Raw genomic sequence first — 23799 nt, 5'->3', positions numbered from 1 at the left:
CAGCTGCCATTAGATCCCTCACGAATTAGGGACCTGAGGGGTAAGTTCTAACATTCCCTCTGTTTAAGACACAATGACTAAAACAGTTTCACAAAACGGGTTATACCTCTTTTTGGCCCCATGTGGCTCAAATATGCAATCCCGGCCTCAGTTTTTAATCCCTATGCTACCATCTGCTGAGCACTCAAAATGTGTCAGCAGCTGAGCACAGCTCTTAGTGTGTCTTCACCCAGAATTCAACAGGTATAGAGATGTACCTCATCTGGCTAACAAATGCTTAAACTGAAGATCTGGGCAGCAGTTACCTGTCCTCAGTCAGACAGCTGGTGGAAAGAGGCAAAATCAGGATATGAACATTAGCTGCCAATCCTAAAAGGGCTTAGCTCCTCCTGCCTTTATATTTTATCAAAGTAACATGAAACTTACTTCAGAACCATGACTGGCCCGGGAATAGTGCATAGGCAGAGCCTCCTGCTCAGCCCCCACCATGAACTGCAGAGGGATATTGCAAAAAGTGCAATATCTATAGGAAGGGAGTCGGGCAGAAGCAATCTTGGGAACTAAAGATGCCAAGGGTCTTCACTAGCCAGAGATTGAGACAAGGGAGAGCACAGCTCAAGCAGTTGGGCAAAAACTGAGTTGTAGCTTAGAAAATGTGTCAGGCCCCAGGCTAGGGGCTGCAAAAGCATTCATACACAAAGAAATGCATGGTATACAGCACAGAGCCCCAAAGATCTTACCTTACAAGAGACAACAAGACATCTATATGCATGAAAAAGATACTGTCAGTTCATTGGTGAACCAGAGGGACTTCCCCAGCAACCTTGGGGAGGGAGGCAGAACTTCTTGTGGACTGGGGTCCTCAGGGCGCCATCATAGAGAGGTAGGACTTATGAAGTCCCTCACATGGATACCATCTTTAGGGTCATTATGCTTCCTAAAGTAAGCCAGGTGCAGAAAATCAGTCATTATATTTTACCACTTACATGTGGGGTATAAAAAGTAGATTTAGGGGCTGAGATGAGCGACTGCCAGAAGTCAGGAGAACAAGTGGGGAGAGAGGGATGGGGAATGGTTGGGCAGTGGGCTACTACTGTCACATAGGAATTCAGCTGTGCTATGACCAGGGTGACAACAGATAGTGACATTGTGTTGTGTACTTCAAAAGAGCTATGAAAAAGAATTTTGGATGTTTTTACTACAAAGAAATGATAGATGCTTGAGAAGAGAGGCTTACTGTGACCAGAGCATAAAACAATGTACATATGTCTGGAGCCATCATTCTATGCTCCATAAGTGGATAAAATTTTCATGTGTCAACTAAAATATTAAAAAAAAAAAAAAAAAGCAATAGGCTTAGGAGCCTGATCTGGAGCCTTCTCTAGTAACAGACTTGCCCATCCATTGTCACTGGAGAAATTGGTTGTGAACCTGACCTCCAGGTGAAGATGCTTTCCCAAGTCTACCAAGATTTCTGTTGACCTGCTCATGCCACTAGGCAGACTTTCCCCTCCTCTGTCCAGCCTTGTAATTACATCTGTGTGGGGTCTGAGGTCTGAAGGTTCTTTAGCATCCCTTTCCATAGTTCTTCCCCCATCCCAAGCTTGTAAGGTGCACAGACAGCATTTCAGCACAGCAGACAAAGAGAGTGAGGTAGGAAGCCTGGCTCCTGGGATTACTCCTGCCAGCCTGCACAGCCCCTTCCCCGCCATGTCTCCGCATGAGATCACATTGGCCTCTTTGCCCACCTCTTGGGTGCTGATTGCAATCCTGAAGCCAGATGGAACCTGAGTCAGGCTCTCAGGTGACACATTAGCTGAGGTGACAGATCTGGGATGGGGGCAATGGAACACACAAGGTGCTTCTTTCCACAGGCAGCTGCCACAGTGGTTCTAAAGCCCACGTGCGCATATGGGGAGCCTCCGGGGGAACATTCAAGGCTTTAACAAAAGAGCTGGAGTAGATTCGCTTTACCAGCAATCCCCATCTTAATTAGTGTCATTTGCAGAGAGGGCCCGCTGCACCCTGGCTTCCGCTCCAGCCTCAATTGAAGTCCTGGGAGGCTGGGAGGCAACTCATCCCTGTAGGCTGAGTCTGCCCTGCTTCGGGAAAAAAAAATGTAATTTTGTTTTAAAAACCTTGGGGAAGTCTTAGGTATCTCTGATGGAGAGAAAAACAAAGAGAAGATGGTCTTCAAGACACTTCCTCTTTTGTGCTGAGGCCCAGCGGCACTAATTACACAGATTAGAAGGTATTTCTTTTTAAATCATCTTCCACACACATCTGGCCTCTCTCCCTGGCATTGGCTGGTCTCCTGTTCACCATCTTGACAAATAGTCAGACTGGGGACCCTCCCAGACTCACCCATCACCCTTCACTGTGGTCTCTTGGGACCCACTCAATCCAGCTACCCTTCTTCCCCCTGACCCTCTTCCCTGGGGATGAATGTGGCATTTTAGACTCTTCCAAAGGAAAAGAACAAGACAATAGCAGTTGGGGACAGAGAGGGAGAGTCTCATGAAAACCACCTGAAAATAGTGCTAATCACCTTTGCCTTTTAAAGGCAAGCCCCATGCCAACATCGTTCTGAGTGGCAGATTTCACATTTAGATCCTGCAGAAACTTCAAGTTAGAACATGCATTGGTTCCCAATTTTAGAATGAAGAAATGGAGTCAGTGAGAAGTTAAGTAATATGTCTCAGGACCACAGGTGGTGGCGACAGACCTGGGATTTCTCAGGGCTGCCTCCTGGGCTGGTTGACGTCCTCTGGGCCTATGGCTCTTGGTGTGATTTGTCTTGACAATATGGACCTCATTCCCATCCTACTTCTGATCTTCTCTGGCCGTCACCACTTCCCTCTTTGAGCAGCGTCCTCATCTGCCTGATGACGGGATCTTGCCCTTGCCCTCGCCTGGAATCAGCATTTTTCTACCTTCTTTTGTTCTCGGGCTCTGGAGGGTAGTCCCTTGTGGGAAGTTTAGAAGAGTGATGGTGTCAGAGTAGAGTATAGCAACCTTCCTCACTGGAAATACATGCAGGAGGATGTGGGGCTGCCGGCCAAGTGACAGAATCCCACCACAGTCCCATGGACCTACTGCTGCTAAGATCCAGTCGCTAAAAGTGAATGTAAAGCAAATTGCAGCGGAACACTCCCACATTAATCCAGCTCCTGTTGTTCATGGTACTGATGGGAACCCTTCCAAATAATGTGTGCCTTTTAGCAGAGAGCATATGTTTAATGGGTGAGGTCAAAGGTGAGCCTCATCTGTGAATTTCGGATGCTGATGAATCCCAGAGAGTGTTAGGAATCCTGAAAATCATCCCAGCCTTGGCTAGGCTGACGCCTTGGTCCTCCCAGATGAGCCGATGCTACACCTGGATGCAGGAGCATCAAGGAGGGTGAGGGACTCTTTCCTGCCTCATCACAGCATGCCACTTAGTCCCATGCCCCATCTTCCTGCGTTTCTGGAGGACACAACCTCCACACCTGTACATCCCCCTCTCTCCTCCACTCTGAGCAACTTCCTACAGAGCACCTGAGTGCTGCCTCTCTACCTAGTCAGAGAAGAAAGCTGAGACCATGTAATTATGACATCCTGGGGGTAATTTTAACTATAAGTCATTATTCTAAAACAACCAATGTAATTCCCATTTGCCAGCACAAAGAGATGATTCTCACTAGCCTGAACTCACTGTCAAACATGCCAGGAGAAATAAAAAGGTGCTAATGCAATATAGCCCAGAAATAGAAAATAAGATTAGAGGCAACACTCAAGATTCCAGGCTGCAGCGTTGGGGGGTGTAGCTCAGGGTTTAGTTAGCAGGGGAACTGTCAGACTAAAGCCTCTGAGGTCATTAACACCGGAACCTTCATTAAAGCAAGTGGATAAAATTAAAGGTTGTTTGGTGAGGGTTTAATTTTTCCTGGAGGTTTGTAATCTCTGCAGAGCAGTTAGGGCTGGCTTGGGGTCCAAGGTACAAGCTTTAGAGTGGAGATCACGGTACTGGAGTCCTGGCTTCTCGGAGCCCACTGAGGACAGGCTGCATGAGGGGAGCCTGCTCAGCACTGAGGTCTCTGAAAGTAGTTAACTGAGTCCTCTTGGCTTGATTTGGCCTCCTTTGAGATGGTCTCATAGTGACTCCACAGCCTTAGCAATAATTGCCCAGTGAGACAACGGTGTAGAGGGAGGGGTGCTATGTAGCCGATAGCCTTCTGAGGACATTGAGGTTCTGAGGTCAGGGCAAGGTCTCAGAGTAGGTCCAAGGATGTTGAGGAAATAAATCATAGGGACATGCTTGGTTCTGGCAAAACTGGTAGCAGTCAATGATCATCTTATGGGACTCCTCACTGTTGCCTTAGGGATCTCCCCATCACCATATTCCTGTTGTACTTTCTTTGTGTCATCTGGCTGTCACAGACTATAAATTGCCTCCATGGGGAGCGTTAATTTGAGTTCAGAGGTGTTAAACCCTGGTCTCACAAATGTATGCAGTTGTTGAAAGGCATTTTTGAAGCTAGAAAGGACATACAATCCCAAAGGAATCTGCTTTTGATGATGGAATGCAGTTGGCATGTGTGGTTAACGAGGAAGGACCAGAGAACAGGCCTCTGCAGTACACCCCAATACCAAAGTGTGGGGGCAGAGGCCAGGACACCTGGGATCTAGTCTTCACCCTGTTTGAGAATGCTGAGTGAAAAGCTCTTCTTTCTCAGGCATCCCAACATCCAAAGCAGAGCCCAGAGGAAGGATGCTTGTCCAGGCTCTTAACCTAGGAGGAAATGAAGATTGAGATGAAGTGTGTTGAGATTGTGTGTGTGTGTGTGTGTGTGTGTGTGTGTGTGTGTGTGTGTGTGTGTATGTGTGTGTGTGTAACCTTTGTTTTGAAACAAGGCTTCTCACTGGCCTAGAACTTACCAAGCAGAATAGGCTGACTTGCCAGCCAGCCTCAGGAACCCACCTCTCACCTACCCAGTTCTTGGCTTACAAGCTCAAGCCACCACGCCTGGCCTTTTTTATGTGGTTCTGGGGTTCTAGTTCAAGCCTTCATGCTTTCAACACAAGCCCTTGTCCACTTGTTCTCCTGCCAAGGCCCTGCAGGTTGAGACCTTGAAGAAAAATAAAACCTGGGAGTGATGGCACAAATTAGATTCTCTGGGTAATAAATCCTCGAGGATTGCTAAGGTCCTTTTGTGGAGACATGGCTTCACTAACACCAAAAGAGCCCAAGCTATGAGTCTTCTCTGGGCCTCTTTATCTGGAGGCAGGGAGCGGCTGGTTTCCAGAGAGTGGGTGTTGGATTTTTGCACAGATGTAGCATCAGTAGCCTGAGGAGGGGATAAAGTCTTGTCAGGGTCACTGAGTTGACCATTTGGTGGCATTTCCTCTGGCTCCTCATATGTCTAGGAACCAAAAACCACTCCACCCTAGCTGGGATCCATGTGTGACATCTGTTCTTGAGCTTAATGGTTCAAACAGTGTCCTGTCAAAGAGCGAATTCGTTATTGGATGTTTTGGACAAGCTTTCAAAGTCAGTACCAATAGATAGGGGTTCCGAAGCTGAGTGATCCCAAACTGGCGGCACTGGGCACACCTGTGAACCAGTTCAAATGCAGAAGCCCAGGCCCACCCCACACTTGAAAAGTGGGACTCTGACTTCCCATACATTCTCGGGTGATGTTTTTGCATAAGCCAGGGAACACTGGCCCGGGGCCCTGGTTTGGGTGTAACAGAGATGGATGCCTGTCTGGGGATCTCTTGGGCCCCAGTTAGCTTCTTCCGTGGATGTGAAATAATAGCGTCTCTACTGTGGCCCACCGCAGAGCTTGGAAGATCAAATGACACGCTGGATGGGAAAGCACTCCTAGAGGCAGGCACGTGACTCAGGGGGAGTGTGTGGCATTTCAGGCTCACTGGCAGCTGGCCCAGCCCCACCCTGTTACCTAGGGAGTGAGCTTCATCTGCACAACCAAATTAATCTATTCCTCTGCTAGCTCTCCTACACCCTCTTTGAAACAACATCAATTTGGGTTGCTTTCATCCAGACGGCAAAGAACATTTGAATTCACATTACTGCCTTTAGTGAGAAAGAATCTCTCTTTTTTGCCTCCATTAAAAAAAATTTTTTTTTTTGATACACATTTGCCGTGGTGCCTGGGACCTGGTGCAGAGAAGATTAGCATGGTGCTCAGCCACTGGCCATGCCTCCGAGGAGCAAAGCTTTCTGTTTATCTCTGAGAAGCAGACGTTTTGGATTTTATCCCTGGGGGAATTTATCAGGGCGCCCTGAATTCGTTCATTCATTCATTCTCATATTCCTCTTGGCCTCAAACACACACACACACACACACACACATGCACGCACACACACACACATACACACACACACACACACACACACACACACACACACACACACGGGGAGAGAGGGGGAGACAGAGAGAGAGAGAGAGAGAGAGAGAGAGAGAGAGAGAGAGAGAGAGAGAGAGATCTACATATCATCCATGTCAATACTGGTTGCTGTGCATCTAGGAAGATGGTGTGTGTGTATGTGTGTGTGTGTGTGTGTGTGTGTGTGTGTGTGTGTGTGTGTGTGTGTGAACCATTTTGGGATTGTCTGCAGTTTTATTTTCTCCACTCTAAGCATATTCTTGGGTGGTATTTCTTAATTCCACCAGTGGCAGCCTGGGTTGGTCCTGGTCCTCATTTTCATATCATCTACTATACATGGATTTCTTTTGGTCTCAGCAGCCCTTTCCTGTGGCCAGACATTTTCAGAGCAACATCAGACAGGTATGTATACTCAGGGTGTTTTCAAGAACTCAGAGAGGTAGAAGAAGTCACTGATCAGGTGTTCAAAGCATTCATTTTACTGTCTTTTTCAGCATGGGTGCACGTGAGCATGCAATTGGAAACACATGGGTCTTACTCCAATCACGTTGTAAGCGAATGGGTTAACTTCTATAGTAAATGTGTAAGTGTACGTATGGCTTTTCTGAAACTGTGACAAAAATAAGTGAATTGTCTCCGGTATTTTGTCGTCATAACTGAGAGCTGGCTAACATAAGAAGAGTCTGAATGTAGATGGTGGTGAGAGTAAAAAAAAAAAAAATCATGAAGTCGATATCATGACAGTCACAGTGAACCTATTGCAAGAAGGAAGGAGGGGGATGAATATTTGGGGACAGGGCCATAGAAGTACCACAGCATATGGGGAGGATAATATGCTGGGAAGTTCCTTTTATTTAATGGGATGTGGGAGGAATTTTGTTTGTATATGATGTTGGGGATGGTCCTTGGATTCTTTTTCATGCTAGGAGAGCACCCCTCTAACCATGGGCTATCTCAAGTTGACAATACCAGTGTGAACGTCTAGATAGAGATATTCAAGCAAGATATTGGCTATCTGTAAGTAGTACTTGGGAATGATCACATGACTCAAGTTAAACTTGATGGCCATATTTATAGAGAGGTAGTTGACGTCTTCTAAGTGAATGCATTATGGGGAACATACAGAGAAAAGGCTAATGAGCTGGTGGGATGATAACTGTCTATGTTCAGTAAGACAGAAACAAGGAAGGAGAACAAGGAGACACCTGCGTATTGTCAGCAGCTGGTGTCAGTGCGCGCACTTATCATTTAGATGGAATGACACAGACCTAGACTGCTAGTACACAAAATTCCTCATAGATGGGAGAAAACAAAGGAAAGAGAGAGTGTGGGCCTCGGTAGTCAAGGGCAGAAGTGGGACATCAATAGAATCAAGTACGGAGCGACCAGCCAGGCACAAGCAGGGCTGGTCGCTGGCTTTGTGTCGGGGAGTGGAACGTTCATACGGACACAGGCATGTGAGCACATACACACACATGCACTTGATTCTCATCTAGGTGCTTGGAGGAGCAGAAATTATAGAAGCAGAAGACATGAAAGAAATTCAATAAAGACATTTATATAGAGACAGTAAGAACAGAATCATCATGCATCAGAAGAGATGGATATTGAACTAAATGTTTTCTTGGTTTTTGCATTGATTAATTGAACCCTTAAGTTGGAATCTGAACCTGGACTTCTCAGCTGTTTGTTTCACTTCAGGGCTGTGGTCTTTCAGAGGGTGGAGGAATTACTGGGTCCCAGACTTGCTCCAGTTCTCTCTCATGGCAATGAGAGCCTTTCAGCAGTTAGGGTCTTGCTTACAAAATTTAATTTGGTCAGAAAGCTGGTCAGGATTTTTAGTTTGCTCCCTAGACTAAATGGTGGAAATGTCACTCAGTTGCTAATTTGAATTATTCCCTTTCATAGTGGGTATTCACTCCACCCATTTTTTTCCTAGGTCAGAAATCTCCTTATCTAAACTTAACTCGCATTGAATATGGAGAGGATCTACCTATAACCCAGGCAGAGGCACATCACTAGCAACAAATGTATCAAGAGGCTTAATTCTCAATAATGCCCATCACTCTTCTCCCATGGTAGCCAGTAGGATTCACTTCTCTTTCAGAGTCTCGTTTTCTTAATGCTTAATTAACATGACATTCTCAGAGCCAGACCCTGAAGAGGATGTAACTCCAGTCAGTACCCAAATGCCAATGCTTCAAAGACTGCAGGATATGGGGGGAGAGGAAGAGCATCAGGTTGACCTATGGTCATGTGTACTTTGTACCCACTGTTGTTATTTTTCAGTTTGCATGACTTATTGGGCTCATACTCCTCCACATCTGCTGCAGACACTTCCTCCTTCCTTCCTCCTTGTCCTCCTTCTTTCTTTCCTTAATTACAGAACATGTTAGACCTTCTGCTCCCGATTCTTATTCCAGTTCATAGAAAAACTAAATTCAAAGAATCGTGGGTTCTGCCCCTCCCCAGTGGCTTTTTGAGGAATTCTCAGCTGATTTCCCTTGTGGCAGCCAGCAAGGGGGTGGGGAGTGTACATATAGAGAATGAAAACAGGCTTTTATTTACAAGGTATGGCACAGGTACAGTATTTCACAGCCGGCTGACTGGTAATAGGATTCTTCTATCAAAAGCTCCTTTTCTGGATCCCAAACTGATGAGCAGATGCAAATGCTGCAACCGCATGCAGATGACAGCAAGCCATAGCCATCCATGCCCGTCATCGCTAGATGGTGGGTGCGCACAGACATGTGGACATGATTTTCATTAAGATGCAAACATGTTGCTGTTACTGCTGCATTCACTTCTGCATAGTTGGGAATCCTTTATTTTGCAGTTTCAAAAGACAGCCAGGCAGGGGTGAGTTCATAGAATGACAGGAGTGTCTAAAGGAGCAAACAGCAATAACAGGAGAGTTGGAAGTCAAGGGTTAGCATCCCAGGAGACACTAGGCCCCATCAAAAGGGAAGGGGTGCCCGCCATTCCAGCCATCCTTCTCTTTTGTGTTTCAGCCATCTCCTACAAGTGTCTGATTCTCTAGGACTGGCATGGATTTCTCCCATGACTTTGAGCCACCCCATCTGACATCTCAAACTTCAGTCCTGTGATGTTTAGACGAAGGTGATCTCCACTACTTCCTGCCCTCCTTAGAGAGGCAAAGCACCAGAAGTCAGGCCTGGTCGCAGCTTCTATGCCCAGAGATGCCAAGAGGTGAGGTCTGATTGGCACTTGCCCTTCTGGAAAGCTCTGGGCTGGTGCCCATGACATTACCTTTTCCTGTGCTTTCCCTTTTCCTCTGGGGAGGCTCCAGACTTGGGCTTGGGGTATCGACGACTTCAAGGACCAGTAAGTGAACCAGGGGCCTGCTGCAGAGACTCAGCTTCTTGTTCAGCCTTCATCTAGGCTGGTTGGCCATCCCTCTGTTCCAGAGTGGGAAGAGTGAAATTTCTGGCTTAGTATCATCAGCAAGATTCTCAGGTGCAGGGACTGAGTCTCCACGAGATTCTGTCTTGTATGGCTATCATCCAATTCTCACAGAGCTTAGTCTGAGGACTTCTCAAAGGACGGTTCCTTCTTTTCTTCTGTCTCTTCTTCCCCAAATCATTGCTCTCTTACCATGGTCTACTTTTCTCAGGACAAAGAGAGCACCTGAGACTGGGAAGACAGAGATATCAGGGCCAATACATTGCTGTCAAGATAACTTATTTTGACTGAAGGCTTATTCTTATCCAGATTTTGCATGTGTGTGTGTGTGTGTGTGTGTGTGTGTGTGTGTGTGTGTGTGTGTGTGTGTGTGTGTGTGTTGTTTACCCCTGACCAGTTTGCTCCTGGGTTGTCTGGAGTAAAACACAATTTGTATGAAAAAGTGCTCAATAGTGCTTATCACCAGGGAAGTGCAAGTCAAATCTTGATGGGATATTGCCTTGGACCTGTTAGAGTGGCTTGACCAAAAAGACATGAGGTGAGAAACGCTTGTGCGGGAACTTTATACACTGTGGGTGGGGTTATAAATTGCCACAGCTGTCATGGAAAACAGGATATTCTTCAAAAAAAAAACCATAACTAATATTTAGACTCACATATATGTATGTACAAAAGAAACAAAATCAGTACCTGAAAGGAGTGTCTGTACCCTCAAGTTTATTGAAGCTCTTTCACAATAACAAAGGTACAGAAAAATCTGTGTCTGTTCAAATATGAATAAATAAAGGAATTGTCTCTCTATATAATAGGATGTTGTCCAATCTTGAAAAGAAGAAACTCTTTCCATTTATCATGACACTGATGAACCTGGAGAATATTGAGTTAAAGTAATAACCAGACACAGAAAGACAAGAACTGTTATACAGGACTTCACTTATATGGAATCTAATTTAAAAAAATCAAACTTTGAGGGTCTTAAGAGATAGCTCAGTGGTTCAGAGCACTTGCTGCCCTTCCAAAGGACCTGGGTTTAATTCCCAGTACACATACACTGGATCACAACCATCTATAGCTCTGGTTAGAGGATCCGATGCCTTCTTCAGGCACTCAAGTGGGTCATAGACATACATACATGCAAAACATCCATATACATAAAATAAGTGATTAAAAAAACTTACAGAAGTAGAAAACAAATGATGGTTTTAGTGGATGAAGCATGGTAGATGTAGGGAGATGCTGGGCAAAAGACATACACAGTTGGTTATAATAGGGGAAGGTCCAGAGGATTGATGTAGATATTGAGGAGCAGTAATGAATATGCTAATTAGCTTAATTTTTTAAATCATTACACAAGGTATGTACAAATGAAATCATCATTTTGTATACCTGCAATATTTTCAATCTTTACTTGATGATGAAATATTTTAAGATTGGAAAAGGAAGAAGTGGAACTGGAGAGGTGGCTTGGCTGTTAAGAACACTTGCTGCTATGACGGAGATCCAGAGTTGGAATCCCAACACCTATGTTGGGTGGTTAACAACCACCTGTAATTTCAGCTCCAGGGGATCTGATGCCCTCTTCTGGCCTCCTTAGGGATGAGAACTCACATATATAGACCTAGACAGGAGCATACATACACATAATTTTAAAAAGAAGATAAACAAGAAATAAAGAGAAACAAGATAAACCAGACCAAGAAAAGCCAATTTCTTAAACAGTTGATGTCTGACTAGGATTTCTAAACCTCCTTGGAGTCTCTTTGACTTTTAGTTTATTTCCTCCTTTTGATCTACCTATAATGCTTCACAGATCTCCAAAACATCTGGCACCCTGCCTGTTGCATCTAGCAGTGGCCACCAGTTCAAAATGAGTCATTATTGGTATGTGTGCAATCTACGTTAATTCAATTATTAGTAGAAGTAAGTACAGACTCTTGACTGAGAGACATCAGTTTCACTTATCATTATGAGAGTCAGACCAAGGCCATTCGCATCTTCTAGGAGAGATGAACACAGATCAAACAGGCTGACCAGTGGACAAGAAAGGACTCCCAGACTCTGTGGCACTTTTCACAGAGCAGTTTGAGGGAAGCGGGGTCACAGAGAAAGATCTTCTCAATGGGAACGATTTAGGCTCAGCAAAAGAATGAGTTGCTAAGAGGTTGCATCTCAGGGATGTGGTCCCTCAAGCCTTGTGTAAAGAGTGTCTGCAAGGCCAGTGGTGACATAGACAAGTGAGTTTCCATGGAAGGGCTAGAGTAGGCAGCTTTTGCATTTCTTTTCCATATTTGGAAGTCTAAATGAAGCAGCCACAAACCCTCCTTTCCAAGAACAGAAGAGCCTGAAATGTCTCCCTGGGGCCACCATACACATTCCGTAACAAGGCCCAGAGATTCCTTATTCCCAAAGCCAAGGGTTAGGGTGTTTTCTAATATGAACCCAGAAAAACCATTTTCCAGACATGAACCAAAAACTAGAGCTGAGGAGCCAAGTGCCATACTGGGAAGGCAGAGGAGCCTCACCTTCCATTAGCATTGCATTCCAAACTGAGAAATCAATGTGCCCAACCGCAAGGGAAAGCAATTAGTCTTTGTTCCCACAGGTTCTCAAAGAATGGCTTAAAGAAGCCCAAATAAACATTTTCAGAAAATAGAGCAAATTTGTATTACTTAACCCAAGGAATGCAAACAAGTGTAATTAAAGTGAATACCCATAAATAAAGTAAATACATTACTTGGGAAATGAATTAATTAGTGTTTAATTACTATCAATTACTAAAATCACTGCAGAATTACTTGTAGAATGGATTGAATCTCTTGCTCCTATTAATAATTTCCATTGCTAATTGTATGCAATTGTATTTTCTTTTCTTTGGGTGCATCTCAGCAGAGCTAATGGGAGGAAGGAACAGCACAGTGAACAATGACAGGAACGTTTTTTCTTTGTTCAGGAAAAAAACAAAAGTGCTTTGAAAAATATCTGCCTACTTGTCAAAAGCCTGTGCAGGTGAGGAAGACACTCAGGAAGAAGAGATGTTCCATTAGCACAAGGGGACCCAGGTCACTTGCTGGTGGCATCTGGTATTGTGGCAGGGCCTACTGGCTGTGCATGCATGCGTGTGTGTGTGTGTGTGTGTGTGTGTGTGTGTGTGTGTGTGTGTGCAGAGAGAAGAGAGGTAAGTCTTGGCAAGTTTAGTAAGCATATCTTACAGAATCCACATACAGATTGTCAGATGGGTGTCTACCCATTGGTGTTGGAAGGTGAAGGAGTATGTTGATATTCATCATCAGGAGGATGGGAAGATCATATTCATCATCAGGAGGATGGGAAGATCATCTGTGCCTTCTTAATGGAGAGAACTTGACTGGTGTGATGATGGGAATGGACTAGGAGCTAGAAGGACCAAATGGGGGCCAAACCTTGAACACACAAGTTTTTTGGAGATACGTCATATCCAAACCATAACTCTGGTGTACTGATTGATTCCAATGTTAATGTTTATGGAGATACCTTCACATACATACATATAGAAATAATGTGTCATCAGATCTCTGGGCAGCCTGTAGACTGGCCAGATAGACACACAAAGAACCTAAAATAATTGAACTCACAGAAGCAGAGGATAGAATGGTAGATGCCAGGGTCTGAGGCTGGGAAAAATGAGAAAAATGTAATTTCTGTGGATCTGAGGTAGAGTCTGGAGTCTATAACCAGTAATGCTGTATTTGGGACTAGAACGATGGCTCAGTTGGTAAAGTAATTGCCATGGAAGCATAGTTCCTGAGTTTGAACACCAGCATGTATGTATGGGCCAGACACGAACATGTGCACTTGTAATCCCAGCACTGGGGAGGCAGAGGCAGGAGGATTCTTTGCCAGCAAGTCCAAGTTAGTAATCTCTAGGTTCAGTGAAAAATCCCTATCTGTAGCTGGTTGTTTTTTATTTACTTTTAGCTCTTTGGACGCCCACCACCCAACTTCCAAAGAAATCACACAGAAGAGGCTTATTCTTATTTATAAATGCCCAGCCTTAGCTTGGCTTGTTTCTAGCCAGCTTTTCTTAACCTAAATTAACCTCTGGGCTCCTCATCTTTTTCTATTTCTGTGTACCTTTTTTTTTTACTTCTTATTCTGTGGCTTACTGTGTAACTGGGTGCCTGGCCCCTGGAGTCCTCTTTTCCTTCTTTTCTTGTTCCTTCTCCTCCTTTCTAATGGTCTTCTCCTTCTATTTATCCTTTCTGCCTGCCAGCCCCACCTATTTCTCTCTCCTGCCTCGCTAATGGCCATTGAGCTCTTTATTAGACCAATCAGGTGTTTTAGACAGGCAAAGTTACACAGCTTCACAGAGTTAAACAAATGCAACATAAAAGAATGAAACACATCTTTGCATCATTAAACAAATGTTCCACAGCATAAACAAATGTAACACATCTTAAAATAATATTCTACAACATTTATCTTAAAAGTAAAATAGTGATTAAAGAAGATGTTCGATGTCAGCTTCTGGCCTCCACATGCATCTGTTGTAACACACACACACACACACACACACACACACACACACACACACACACACACACCAATGCTATACTGTTCGTTTGATATTTGTTCACACATTGGATTTTAAAGGTCCTTATCATACCCATATCACCACAGGTGAGAAGGTAACTGTGGTGATATTTTATTTGTGCTAAAATGTGGTGATATTTTATTTGTGCTTTAATAAATAAAGTTTGCCTGGAGATCAGAGGAAATTTCAAGCCATTTCAAGTAAACAAAGAAGTCAGGCAGTGGTAGCACACAACTTTAATCCTATCACTTAGCAGGCAGGATCTCTGTGTGTTCAAGGCCATACTAGGGAACAGAACCAAGCATAGTGACACACGCCTTTAATCTCAGTACCAACCATAGAGTTCTGGAGGCCTGTACAGACATGAAGTGACAGAGCTGGCCAGGAAGAGGAAGTGATGTAGTTAGACAGAGAGCAAATCAGATGGCAGAACAGCAGGCAATAAAGGTGTGGGTAGACAGGAAGTAGCTCGCATTTGGAAGCTGCAGAGTTAGGGAGGTGAGGTTGGCTGGTGGCTTTCCCCATTTCCCTGATCTCTCTAAGGCTTTCACTGCTATATTTGGCTCCGTGTTTTTTATTTAATAAGACCATTTAGAAATTCATCTACAGGTAACTGTGTGTAAGGATTGGTGTTTTGGTAAACTTGATGGTGGGAATCATTTTTACACCATACATGTAGATATAAACATGTATTTACTTGACATGTGTGTAAATCAAATTTATCATGCCACAGGATTTGAATATATACAAGTTTTACTTTTCTATTGTATTTCAATATAGCTGGTGTAAAATACCACAAAGACAGACAGGGATGAACCTGGAGGAACAAGGCCTCCCACCGCTGCACACTGTTCCAAGCTCATTCACACATTAGTATGCATCTTGTATTCCCTTCCTGGTGACCACTTCCCTAGTAATGGGCCCAGCTAGGTGGCACAATGTTCAACTATGGAAAGGAAACATCATATTTGCTTTATAGCATCAAAGCAGGGTCTGAGGGTGAAATTAAAAGGGTAAGCTGAATGGATGAATGCTTTGTTTGGTCAAGACAAAAGAAAACAGTCAGCACAATATTATCTCTGTTTACAGGGATGTTTATATTAGGGCAGTATTGTCTTCTTCCTATAAGACTCTTCTATCACTGTTTAACCCACCTGCCCCCTATCTTCCTGGAGTGCTGTTGGTAGGCTCTTACTTTGCAGAAAGTGTCAGGACCTAAGAGGATGGCTCTTAGCATCAGGTTCTTCCCCTAGAGTCATCTGCTCTTGACTAGCTCACTGGACTATGAGCATTGTCCTGGGGCAGTCATGGTGACTCACTCACACCCCATGGCTTTGGAACTGGTTCAGAATGAATCGACATCCTCTCCAGAAGGAATGCCACCCACCCTGGCTGCACACCTCTCAGCATTCATTGCACAATTGGCTAAGGGGAGGCCTTCTGGAAGCTGGACCGTGAGCACCATGTTGCCAATGGGCAACTCCATTCTAAATGTAAGCCAGAGTGACTAACACTTTCCTTTCCAAAGCGTCTTTGTCTCCGGCGGCTTTCTTACCTTTCAAGGCACTGACCATGATTCCAGGCTTTATCCTGTGGCTGAGTTCTGTGAGACGTGAATGTAGCTCTCCTCTTGAGTCAGGTCTGTGTTCCCTGGGACTTGGGGCCTCATTGTTAGGTCAGTGACTCCACTTACACCTTGAATGTTTAAGAGCGCTGGAATCTGTGAAGGTGTGACAGCGGAGGGGCACATGCCCTGCCTTCAAGAGCACAGCTGAGTGGGTCCTGACATGGGGTGGAAAATGGCCCCTTGGCCTTTTGGAAGAGACTAAACAGGTGTGAAGGGAAAGCTCAGGGAGGCTTCCAAGAGGAAGCAACCCTGAAAGGGTCCTGAAGATAAGAGGGAGGAGGGACTCATGAATCTTGGCCATCACATGAGTGACAATCAGTGAGGGGTAAGTCACTTGAGATCTCACAAAGCAGAGAAGAGTTTGTTGGAATCTAGGCTGGAGCCAGGCTCAGTGGGACTCTAAGGACAACTGGCCAACAATATACACTCCTCACTCATGTGTCCCTTTCCTGGACTCCTGATGAATCCCTGAGCACCTGTACCAAAGGGGAAGGTGGCCTGGCCACCTGGGCTGGACTCTTGACACTTCTTTAACCTGTGGTGTGACCCTAGGCACAGCTGGGCCTCAGCTCATTGAATGACATATCAAATACCAGTCTCTTGACTCTGTAATGATTCAGAAAGAAACAAAGGATTTTCTTTGAGAGAGAGAGAGAGAGAGAGAAAGAGAGAGAGAGAGAGAGAGAGAGAGAGAGAGAGAGAGAGAGAGATTAGCATAGTGCCTAGTTCATAATAATTATTCAATAAATGATAGATAATATCATTATTGTGGATGCTAAGCCTCATTTTTTTTCTCTCTCAGTTGATTGTTATTAAGGCAGGCTAATGTGTTGCCTGATGAGGCATTGCCCTTCGTTGTATTTGCATTTCAGATGGAGATACTTGAAGAAGAGAATTTATGTGCCCTGAGGAGAACAGCCATCTTCTTCCCAGCCCTGAGTGAGAACAAAGATTGGATAATCTCTTGCCAAGGGTTACCTGAAGGGAGGTAGAGATGTTGCTAAGGAATGTGACACTGCATGGAGCCAGCACTGAGTGACTTGCCACCTGAAGAAGAGCCCACAAGATGCCAGGGTAAGATTCCTGAAAACACCAGCTCTCCTCTTCACTGCTGCCCTCTCACTGTGATGACACAGAAAGAAAATGAGCGCCAGCAAGACACTACGCTCTGTCCTTTGAATGTCACAGCCCTAGAGGTAAGCGGACTCGCCCTTAAGTGTCCAACAAACATTGGTAGCCAAGAACCTCATCTAAATCCTCCTCTTACTCAACACCCCCTCACTGGGGAGACCTTTTACCTTCCATAAATGGGAGACCAGCCGGGCTCATTACTTCTCATTTGCTGGAGTTGGCAATTTAATCCTAACCTAACCAGGGCCTGAAGGCTCCCCATTCCCTGGCAAAGCCCCACTAGGGATGATCAAGTTTCACTGGGTATAATAAAACAAAGCTGGTGCTGAGTCAGGTCCTAGACGCCCGGCCTGTAAATCGTCACCCTGGCTCCTCAGCTGGAGATGTTATCAGCCCCACAGCCTTCTCTCTCATGCCTCTACTACTGTTCACAGAACCCTGTCTACTAAGGAGGTGACTCTAGTTATGCATTCTCCTCCAGACTTCAAATCCAGCTGGCTCTGGGTCCCCAGTCAAAACATCTATGGGCTGCAGGGAGTCCACATTAAATCTGGGTCTATGGGCTGCGTACAGCCCACATAGGCAGATCTGCTACTCTCAACACAGATTGCTCCTGACTGCATCTTCTGGTTAGGGCTGAGGAGAGTCAAGGTGAAAACCAGGACATGGGGAGGAATTGTGTCTAAGTGTTCTCTGAGATGAGACACAGCCCCAAGAGGCAAGTGTAAGGACAGTGCAACCCATTCTTTCCAGACCTCTAGCTTCAAAGAGTGTGTTCAATAAAGGCTGCTGGGTAGCATAACACAGAGAGCCAATCAGTGGGATCCTCAGAATCTAGTATTTAGCAAATGTCAGGCATAGAAAAGATAAGATTGACAGTTGTGAAGAACCTCCAGACTCACAATCAATATGTAGCTTTTTAGGCTCAGTTTGATCTAATAGATGCTACATCCTAAAGCCAATCACTTTCCTCTCTGAACAAAAGCTTTACCTTCATCCAGGGATTCCCAGGTGCTGAACAGGGTGATGTTGGGAAGTTAGGGACTAGGACCGGAGTCTCCACTTTACCTCTGGTTTCTGAGTCTGTTTCCATTCCTTTATACTGGGGATCTGGGTTTGGGGCTGGACCCCTTGACTAGATTTTCCTTACAGCCCTTCCCAGTTTAAACTTTTATCAGACCTCTAGGAGGCAGAGATGCCAAGCACTGTATCTGAGAAGCCAGGGATGGAAAATGTGTCTTTGTTTTGGTTCTAGGGCCGATCCAGCAGAAGGTCTTTTGTCCCTGTCTATAAGCCGGATCAGCAAAGCTGCCAGGACTTTTTGATAGAACGTGGGGAAGCGGCTCTCAAGAGTCACCTTGTAATGACGGTGGCAGCAGGAGGGATAGCTCTTTTTTTTTTTTTTTAACCTCCTGAGATTTCTGACACCTGGATTCTACCTTCCACCCACATCTGCTTATCTGCCTGTGTTCAGAAGGTGCCTGGGAACTCTCACTCTGCTGGCAGAGAGCCAGCTTCCAACCTTAGCTTTGGCAAGCCTTGTGACCTTGGGCCACTCAGTCCCCGCCTAGTGGGTTTGCTCTGGGTTAGGATGGCAGGAAACAGGAACTCCAGGAGTCTGCTTTGTAAATATTAACTTTAGGTTCAGCAGGGCAATGTCATGCCCTTGTGAGGCAAGAAGTTTCCAGAAGGCAAGTCTTCCTTTAATCCCCCATATGTCTGCATTGATCTATCCACGGGGTCAGCCCAGCACAAATGCCTGACTAACTAAATGAGTCAACTCAGTGGGTTGGTCCACTGATCCAAGAGAAGGGCTTCCGACATCTGTCTCAAGGTGTAGATGATGCATGTGAAAAGCACCCTTGGAAACATCCAGTTCTCCGCAAAAATCAGTCTCAGAAGTTCCATTTACCCTGGCGCTTGCTCTCTATTTCTCCCCTTCCCCACCTAGAACTGTGGGTGGCACAGAACCTGAACTTGCCTTGGTCCTCTGAGAGCGAGAAAGACACACAGCCACTGTAGACACCTTAAGAGGACCTCATCTACTTCCCCTTCCCAGACATGGAGGGCAGCTTCTGCACAGACCATCAAATCCTGGGTCACCTTTAGCCCTCCAGTCCTAAACGGAGTGACAGAACTTACAAAGGTATCTTCAGGAGGGGAGAGGAGACCAAGGTTCTGCTCCCTTCTGTTCCTGGAGACTCTTCTGACTTGTCCCAATGATAAAATTAAAAAGAATCCACAGAATACAAAATGATAATCTCATGGTTCTTCCTTGCCTGCCTGCAGGTCTATTCCAGGTGCCAGTGGTGACAGAGACAAAGGCATAGCTCCACATTGTCACTGCCAGCTGAGGAGTACCCTTACTCTTTTAGGTACCTAATCACAGGTAAAATCAGATCCCGGGCTTTGATGGAGAATGGCTTTTAGGGAAGGCCAGTATGAAGAGGAGTTGGGGTTTGTTAAGGATATCTTAGATTTCTAAGCACAAGACTTACAAGAAGGAAGACGCTTAGGAAACTGTAAGACATACCAGGAGTGTGAGTGTGAGCTCACACTTGTCCTTAGAGTAGCCATGTTTAGGATTTTGGTGGGGTTTGAAGTCCTTATCTTCAAAGGGTTGCTAAGGAACCTAAATGAGATCAGGGTCCTGAGAGGCACCTGATAGGATCCCAGTTGAGACAGTAAAACTCTGGGTCCAGGGGATGAAGGGAGATAGGGTATTTTCCCTGTAGACAAAGTTAATAGTCTTTGAGAGACCAGGAGTTGGAAGCTTCCCTGGTAGGCATACAGATAGGGAGAATGAGCATGACTAGGTAACAAAGGTGGTAAACTTCCAAGATGACCTACTTCTTCCTCACCCTCTTGAACTGAGATGAAAGATTGGCCTCTTAAGGCAAAGGCCAGCAGCCCCTCTTGCCTGATGGACCTCCTCAGCAAGGTCTGATCAGGACAGGTTGCATAATAATTGTAGGTAATCAACCATCCTATCTTTCTTCAAACTGACTTATTCTAAATTAGGAGAAGAAAACTCTTCAGAGGCTTAAGTCTTAGCCCTTCAGAAAAGACTGGATATTTTGGATTCTGAGTCCCCATCTGCTTTACAGAGGATCTTTTTCTCTGTGTGGCTGCTGCGTGTGTGTGTTTCCTCTCTCCAGTAAACACCTTTCCTCAACTACTGATTCTGTGTGCTTCTGTTTGTGGTGTTTGGGATTTCTCCAGGCTACCTTTCATGCTCAAAATTTGCCTGCCTTTTAACTCCTTAACTGGCAGAGAAAATGAGTCTAATCAGGACCCCTAGACTGTATCAGTCTTGTTTGTGAGCCACAAAATGTCTGGGCGAAGGAATAGGGCTCCAACCAAGATTGTGTACATCCAGGCCTTATGCTTGTTTTATTGCTATGTGAACATTAAATGTCCATATGAGAAAGGAATATATTTGATGAGAACCTTCACAGCAAATGTTAATTGTACAGAATTCCTACTTCTCAGTTGGTTTCAACCAATGGGCTTCAACCAGACTTGGTAATGAGGAGCCCCTTTCCCTTCCCCTGTACCTATAATTTCCCATCTTCCTCTCTTGTCTCACAGGCAGCTGTGCCTCCTTGTTACTGGACATCAGCACCTTTCTCTTTAATTCCACTGAAAAATGGTCAGTTTTTTACAAGGCCTCACCAGGAGGTCAGGGCAAGGATGGTCACGTTTTTGCGGCTATCCCAAATGGACTCATCACCGACAGTCACCTGACAGACAGAATTTCCCATGTGGAAGACTGTGACACCAGTGAAAGTTTCTAAGACCTGTGCAGCAAAGCCAGGGTCTAGCATTAGAGTTTTCAAAGATCTGAATAAAGACCTTCCCTATGGGACAAATGCGATGAACTTGTCTTGTTGAAGGCCACCGTTAGCTCTGGTGAATGGTCCACAGTGGGAAACAACCACCCAGCCCTCCTGGTGAGCCTTTCATCTCTCTGGAAGCCGTGGTGGGTGCTAGTCAGGATCCTTCCTCCCAACCTCACTCTTCTCACAGTCAGCTCTCTCCGTGTGCCCTTCACTCACCCTTCACCTTTACTGCATCCAGCCGACCATCAGACCTTCAGAGGCGTTTGCAGGGCTGCCCCTGCCCCAGGGAATGCAGGTAGCTGCATACCAGATCCTAAAGTAATTACCAGAACAAACCAAGCTGGTGGTCCATCAGTAGGCCTTGGGCAGAGACATCTGCCCCTTGACCCACCCAGGGGCCTACCAGAAATAGAAACAGAGTTAATGAGAAGGCACATTCCTTGGTCCTTTTCGTGCTGACCAGGCAACATGCAGTGAAGATCTTAATAAGAGAAGCCCACCTGACTCAATTCTGCTCATAGCAGCAGAGCAGCTGCTTGGAAGGAAAAGCATCTTCCTGCAGGTTAGTGTTTCCTTCCCTCTCCCTTGCTCTTTTCGACGACAGCAAGGATAAGCGTGGAGGTACTTTCTATCCCCAGAAGTCAAGTGGGAGCCATCCATCAGAGACAGGACCTGCCTGCGACAAAAATGGAAAATCATAAAACTGCCATGAAAGCATATTTTCAGAGCTCCTGGGCTTCTTTTTCAAGCTCCTCCCACTCCTCCATGGATCCCATCACTCTTCTGACCTGCTGGCTCCCTCTCCCCTCTCCGCCATCCCCCCCCCCCCCACACACACTTTGAGTCTTCTTCTCTTTTCCTTAGTGAAGAAATGACCAGTTGTGGACATGTAAAAATCTCTCCCCCACCACACACACACACTTCAAGTCTTCTTTCCTTTTCCTTAGTGAAGAAATGTTTAGTGAACATTTGAAAATAAAAACGATTTATTTCATTATTTATGTGTATATGTTTGTCTTTGTGTGGGTATGTTCACATGAATGGGGCCCCCAATGGGGTCCAGAAAAGAGTGTCAGATACCCTGGGGCTTAAGTTTCAGGCAGTCAAGAGTCACCTGCAATGAGTGGTAGGAATGGAACTCAGGTCATCTGGATGAGTGACTAGTACCCTTAATGGCTACTTGCCTGTGAGCTTCTTTAAGCCAGGAAATTTCCTAACTCCCTTGATCAATGGGGCAGTCCCTGAAACTAGTTCATGCTTGGCAGCTGCTGTGTTTGAAATATTGGTCAAGGGATGAGACTCTCTTCCTGAATCCTCTATCCTGTCACATCTGGATATAAATGAAAAACAGCAGTTTATAGCTTTGCCCCCTTTCCTGGGACATCTGTATTAAAAAAAAAAAAAGTCAAAATGACATAGAAAAGAGTTTTATTAAATTGAATAGTAGAAGCCCAGATGGTAGCAAGTGGTCCTTTCCTTCCAGTAGGGGATGTTCTCCATCCCCAAAGCCAAATCATAGAAGCCCATGGCCTACTAGGGCCACGGGAATTGGGTGGGTGGGGGGTGGAGTGTAGCCCTTTGCGTTCACAGAGAGCAGCTGTCAATTTTAATGCATCTAAGGCCTTCTCCTAAAGGGGCTGAGGGTGGGGTGTTGAAAAGCCCTTGCCCTATTCTATGCTTCCTGAAATCATTCCATTTAAATGCAGATTGGGAGCCTTCCTTCCCCTAAGTGGTCACACAGAAGACAGAGCAAAGTTGAAATGATAATTTCCTTAAGAAGAAAGGGAACAGTTCAGTTCATTTCCCCATGGCATCAACTGTCACTCTCTCTTTATGGCAGCACGCCTCACCTTCTCTGATTCCCCCACTCCACCCCTTAGAGGGCCTTTCTGATCTACAGTCACCCCGGTTTTTGCATTGGTAGACTCCTTTAATTATGCAAATCCCTCCAGCAGCTAGTATCTTGTAGTTTAAGTAGGAAGAATCCTACATGAGGGCCTGTGATTGTATCTGCTTCCTCCTGTCTATTTCCTCACCAGAGCCAGGCTCTTTTATACTAAGCCCGAGGTGAGATGAAAAACCACTGTTGCTGAGAAATTAACAGGAGGGGGCCAAGATCATTAAAAGGAAGACCTTTCCCAACTTTTGATTTTCAAAAGAAATTTGAAAATCTCTCTACTCTGAACAGCTGGCCAAGGCAGAGAAAATTGCTCCCAGAACAATGCCAGAACTTGTCCTGATTGCCTCATTCAGGACCCTTGGGGCTGTGTCTTGAATCTCAGGATCTGGACATACACAAGGAGTTGGCTAGTTTCCTCTGACTGTTTGCACAGCATTTCAGTTCTCCTTGGGCAGTCTGTCCCCAGGTCTGCCAGGGTGGAATCAGAAGCCTGAAGCAGGGGGAACTCTTGGCTGAAACAACCCAGTGGCTTGTCACACTGTAATGTGAGAGCTGGATGGGTGTCCCTGGCCAGAGTGGGACTGGAGTAGCTTTGATATTGGTGTCTGCTGCCAACCCCCCTCCTCTGGAAGGAATGATAATTCATTTCTTGGGAAATTCAAACCAACGCCTTGCCCAGAGACCACTTCACCTCAAGATCTTTCTCCTAAGCCCTAAGGTCTCTGACTCCCTCTGCAGGAAAGAGGTCAGAGATCTAAGAGAGCACAAAAATAAACCCACCTCATTCCCATTTACCTCTATCCCAGTGGCTTCAGACTCTGCTTGGGAGCATGACACTGAAGACAGAAATAGCTTCAAGAAGACTTCAGACAAGTTCACGGACAATAGACTGAAAAATGGCTACAGAAGAGCAAGT

General features: G+C 45.4%; 1 long non-coding RNA gene across 2 annotated transcripts; it reads left to right on the top strand.

Annotated features, from left to right (window-relative positions):
• The first annotated feature begins 6013 nt into the window (after window positions 1–6013).
• LOC128121373 (uncharacterized) lies at window positions 6014–21951 on the top strand. 2 transcript variants are annotated; one of them, XR_008222160.1, is made up of 4 exons: window positions 6014–6792; window positions 9402–9600; window positions 16883–17206; window positions 18397–21951. It is a non-coding gene; the product is annotated as an uncharacterized LOC128121373 (long non-coding RNA). The 2 variants fall into 2 exon arrangements; XR_008222159.1 differs by having other exon boundaries at window positions 16883–21951.
• Window positions 21952–23799: the final 1848 nt, after the last annotated feature.

This window comes from Peromyscus californicus, unplaced genomic scaffold (assembly GCF_007827085.1).
Source record: "Peromyscus californicus insignis strain IS unplaced genomic scaffold, ASM782708v3 Scaffold_11__1_contigs__length_118956290, whole genome shotgun sequence".
NCBI lineage: Eukaryota > Metazoa > Chordata > Mammalia > Rodentia > Cricetidae > Peromyscus > Peromyscus californicus.
Note: the sequence above shows the minus strand (reverse complement) of the source record. Positions and strands in the feature narration are given on the sequence as shown.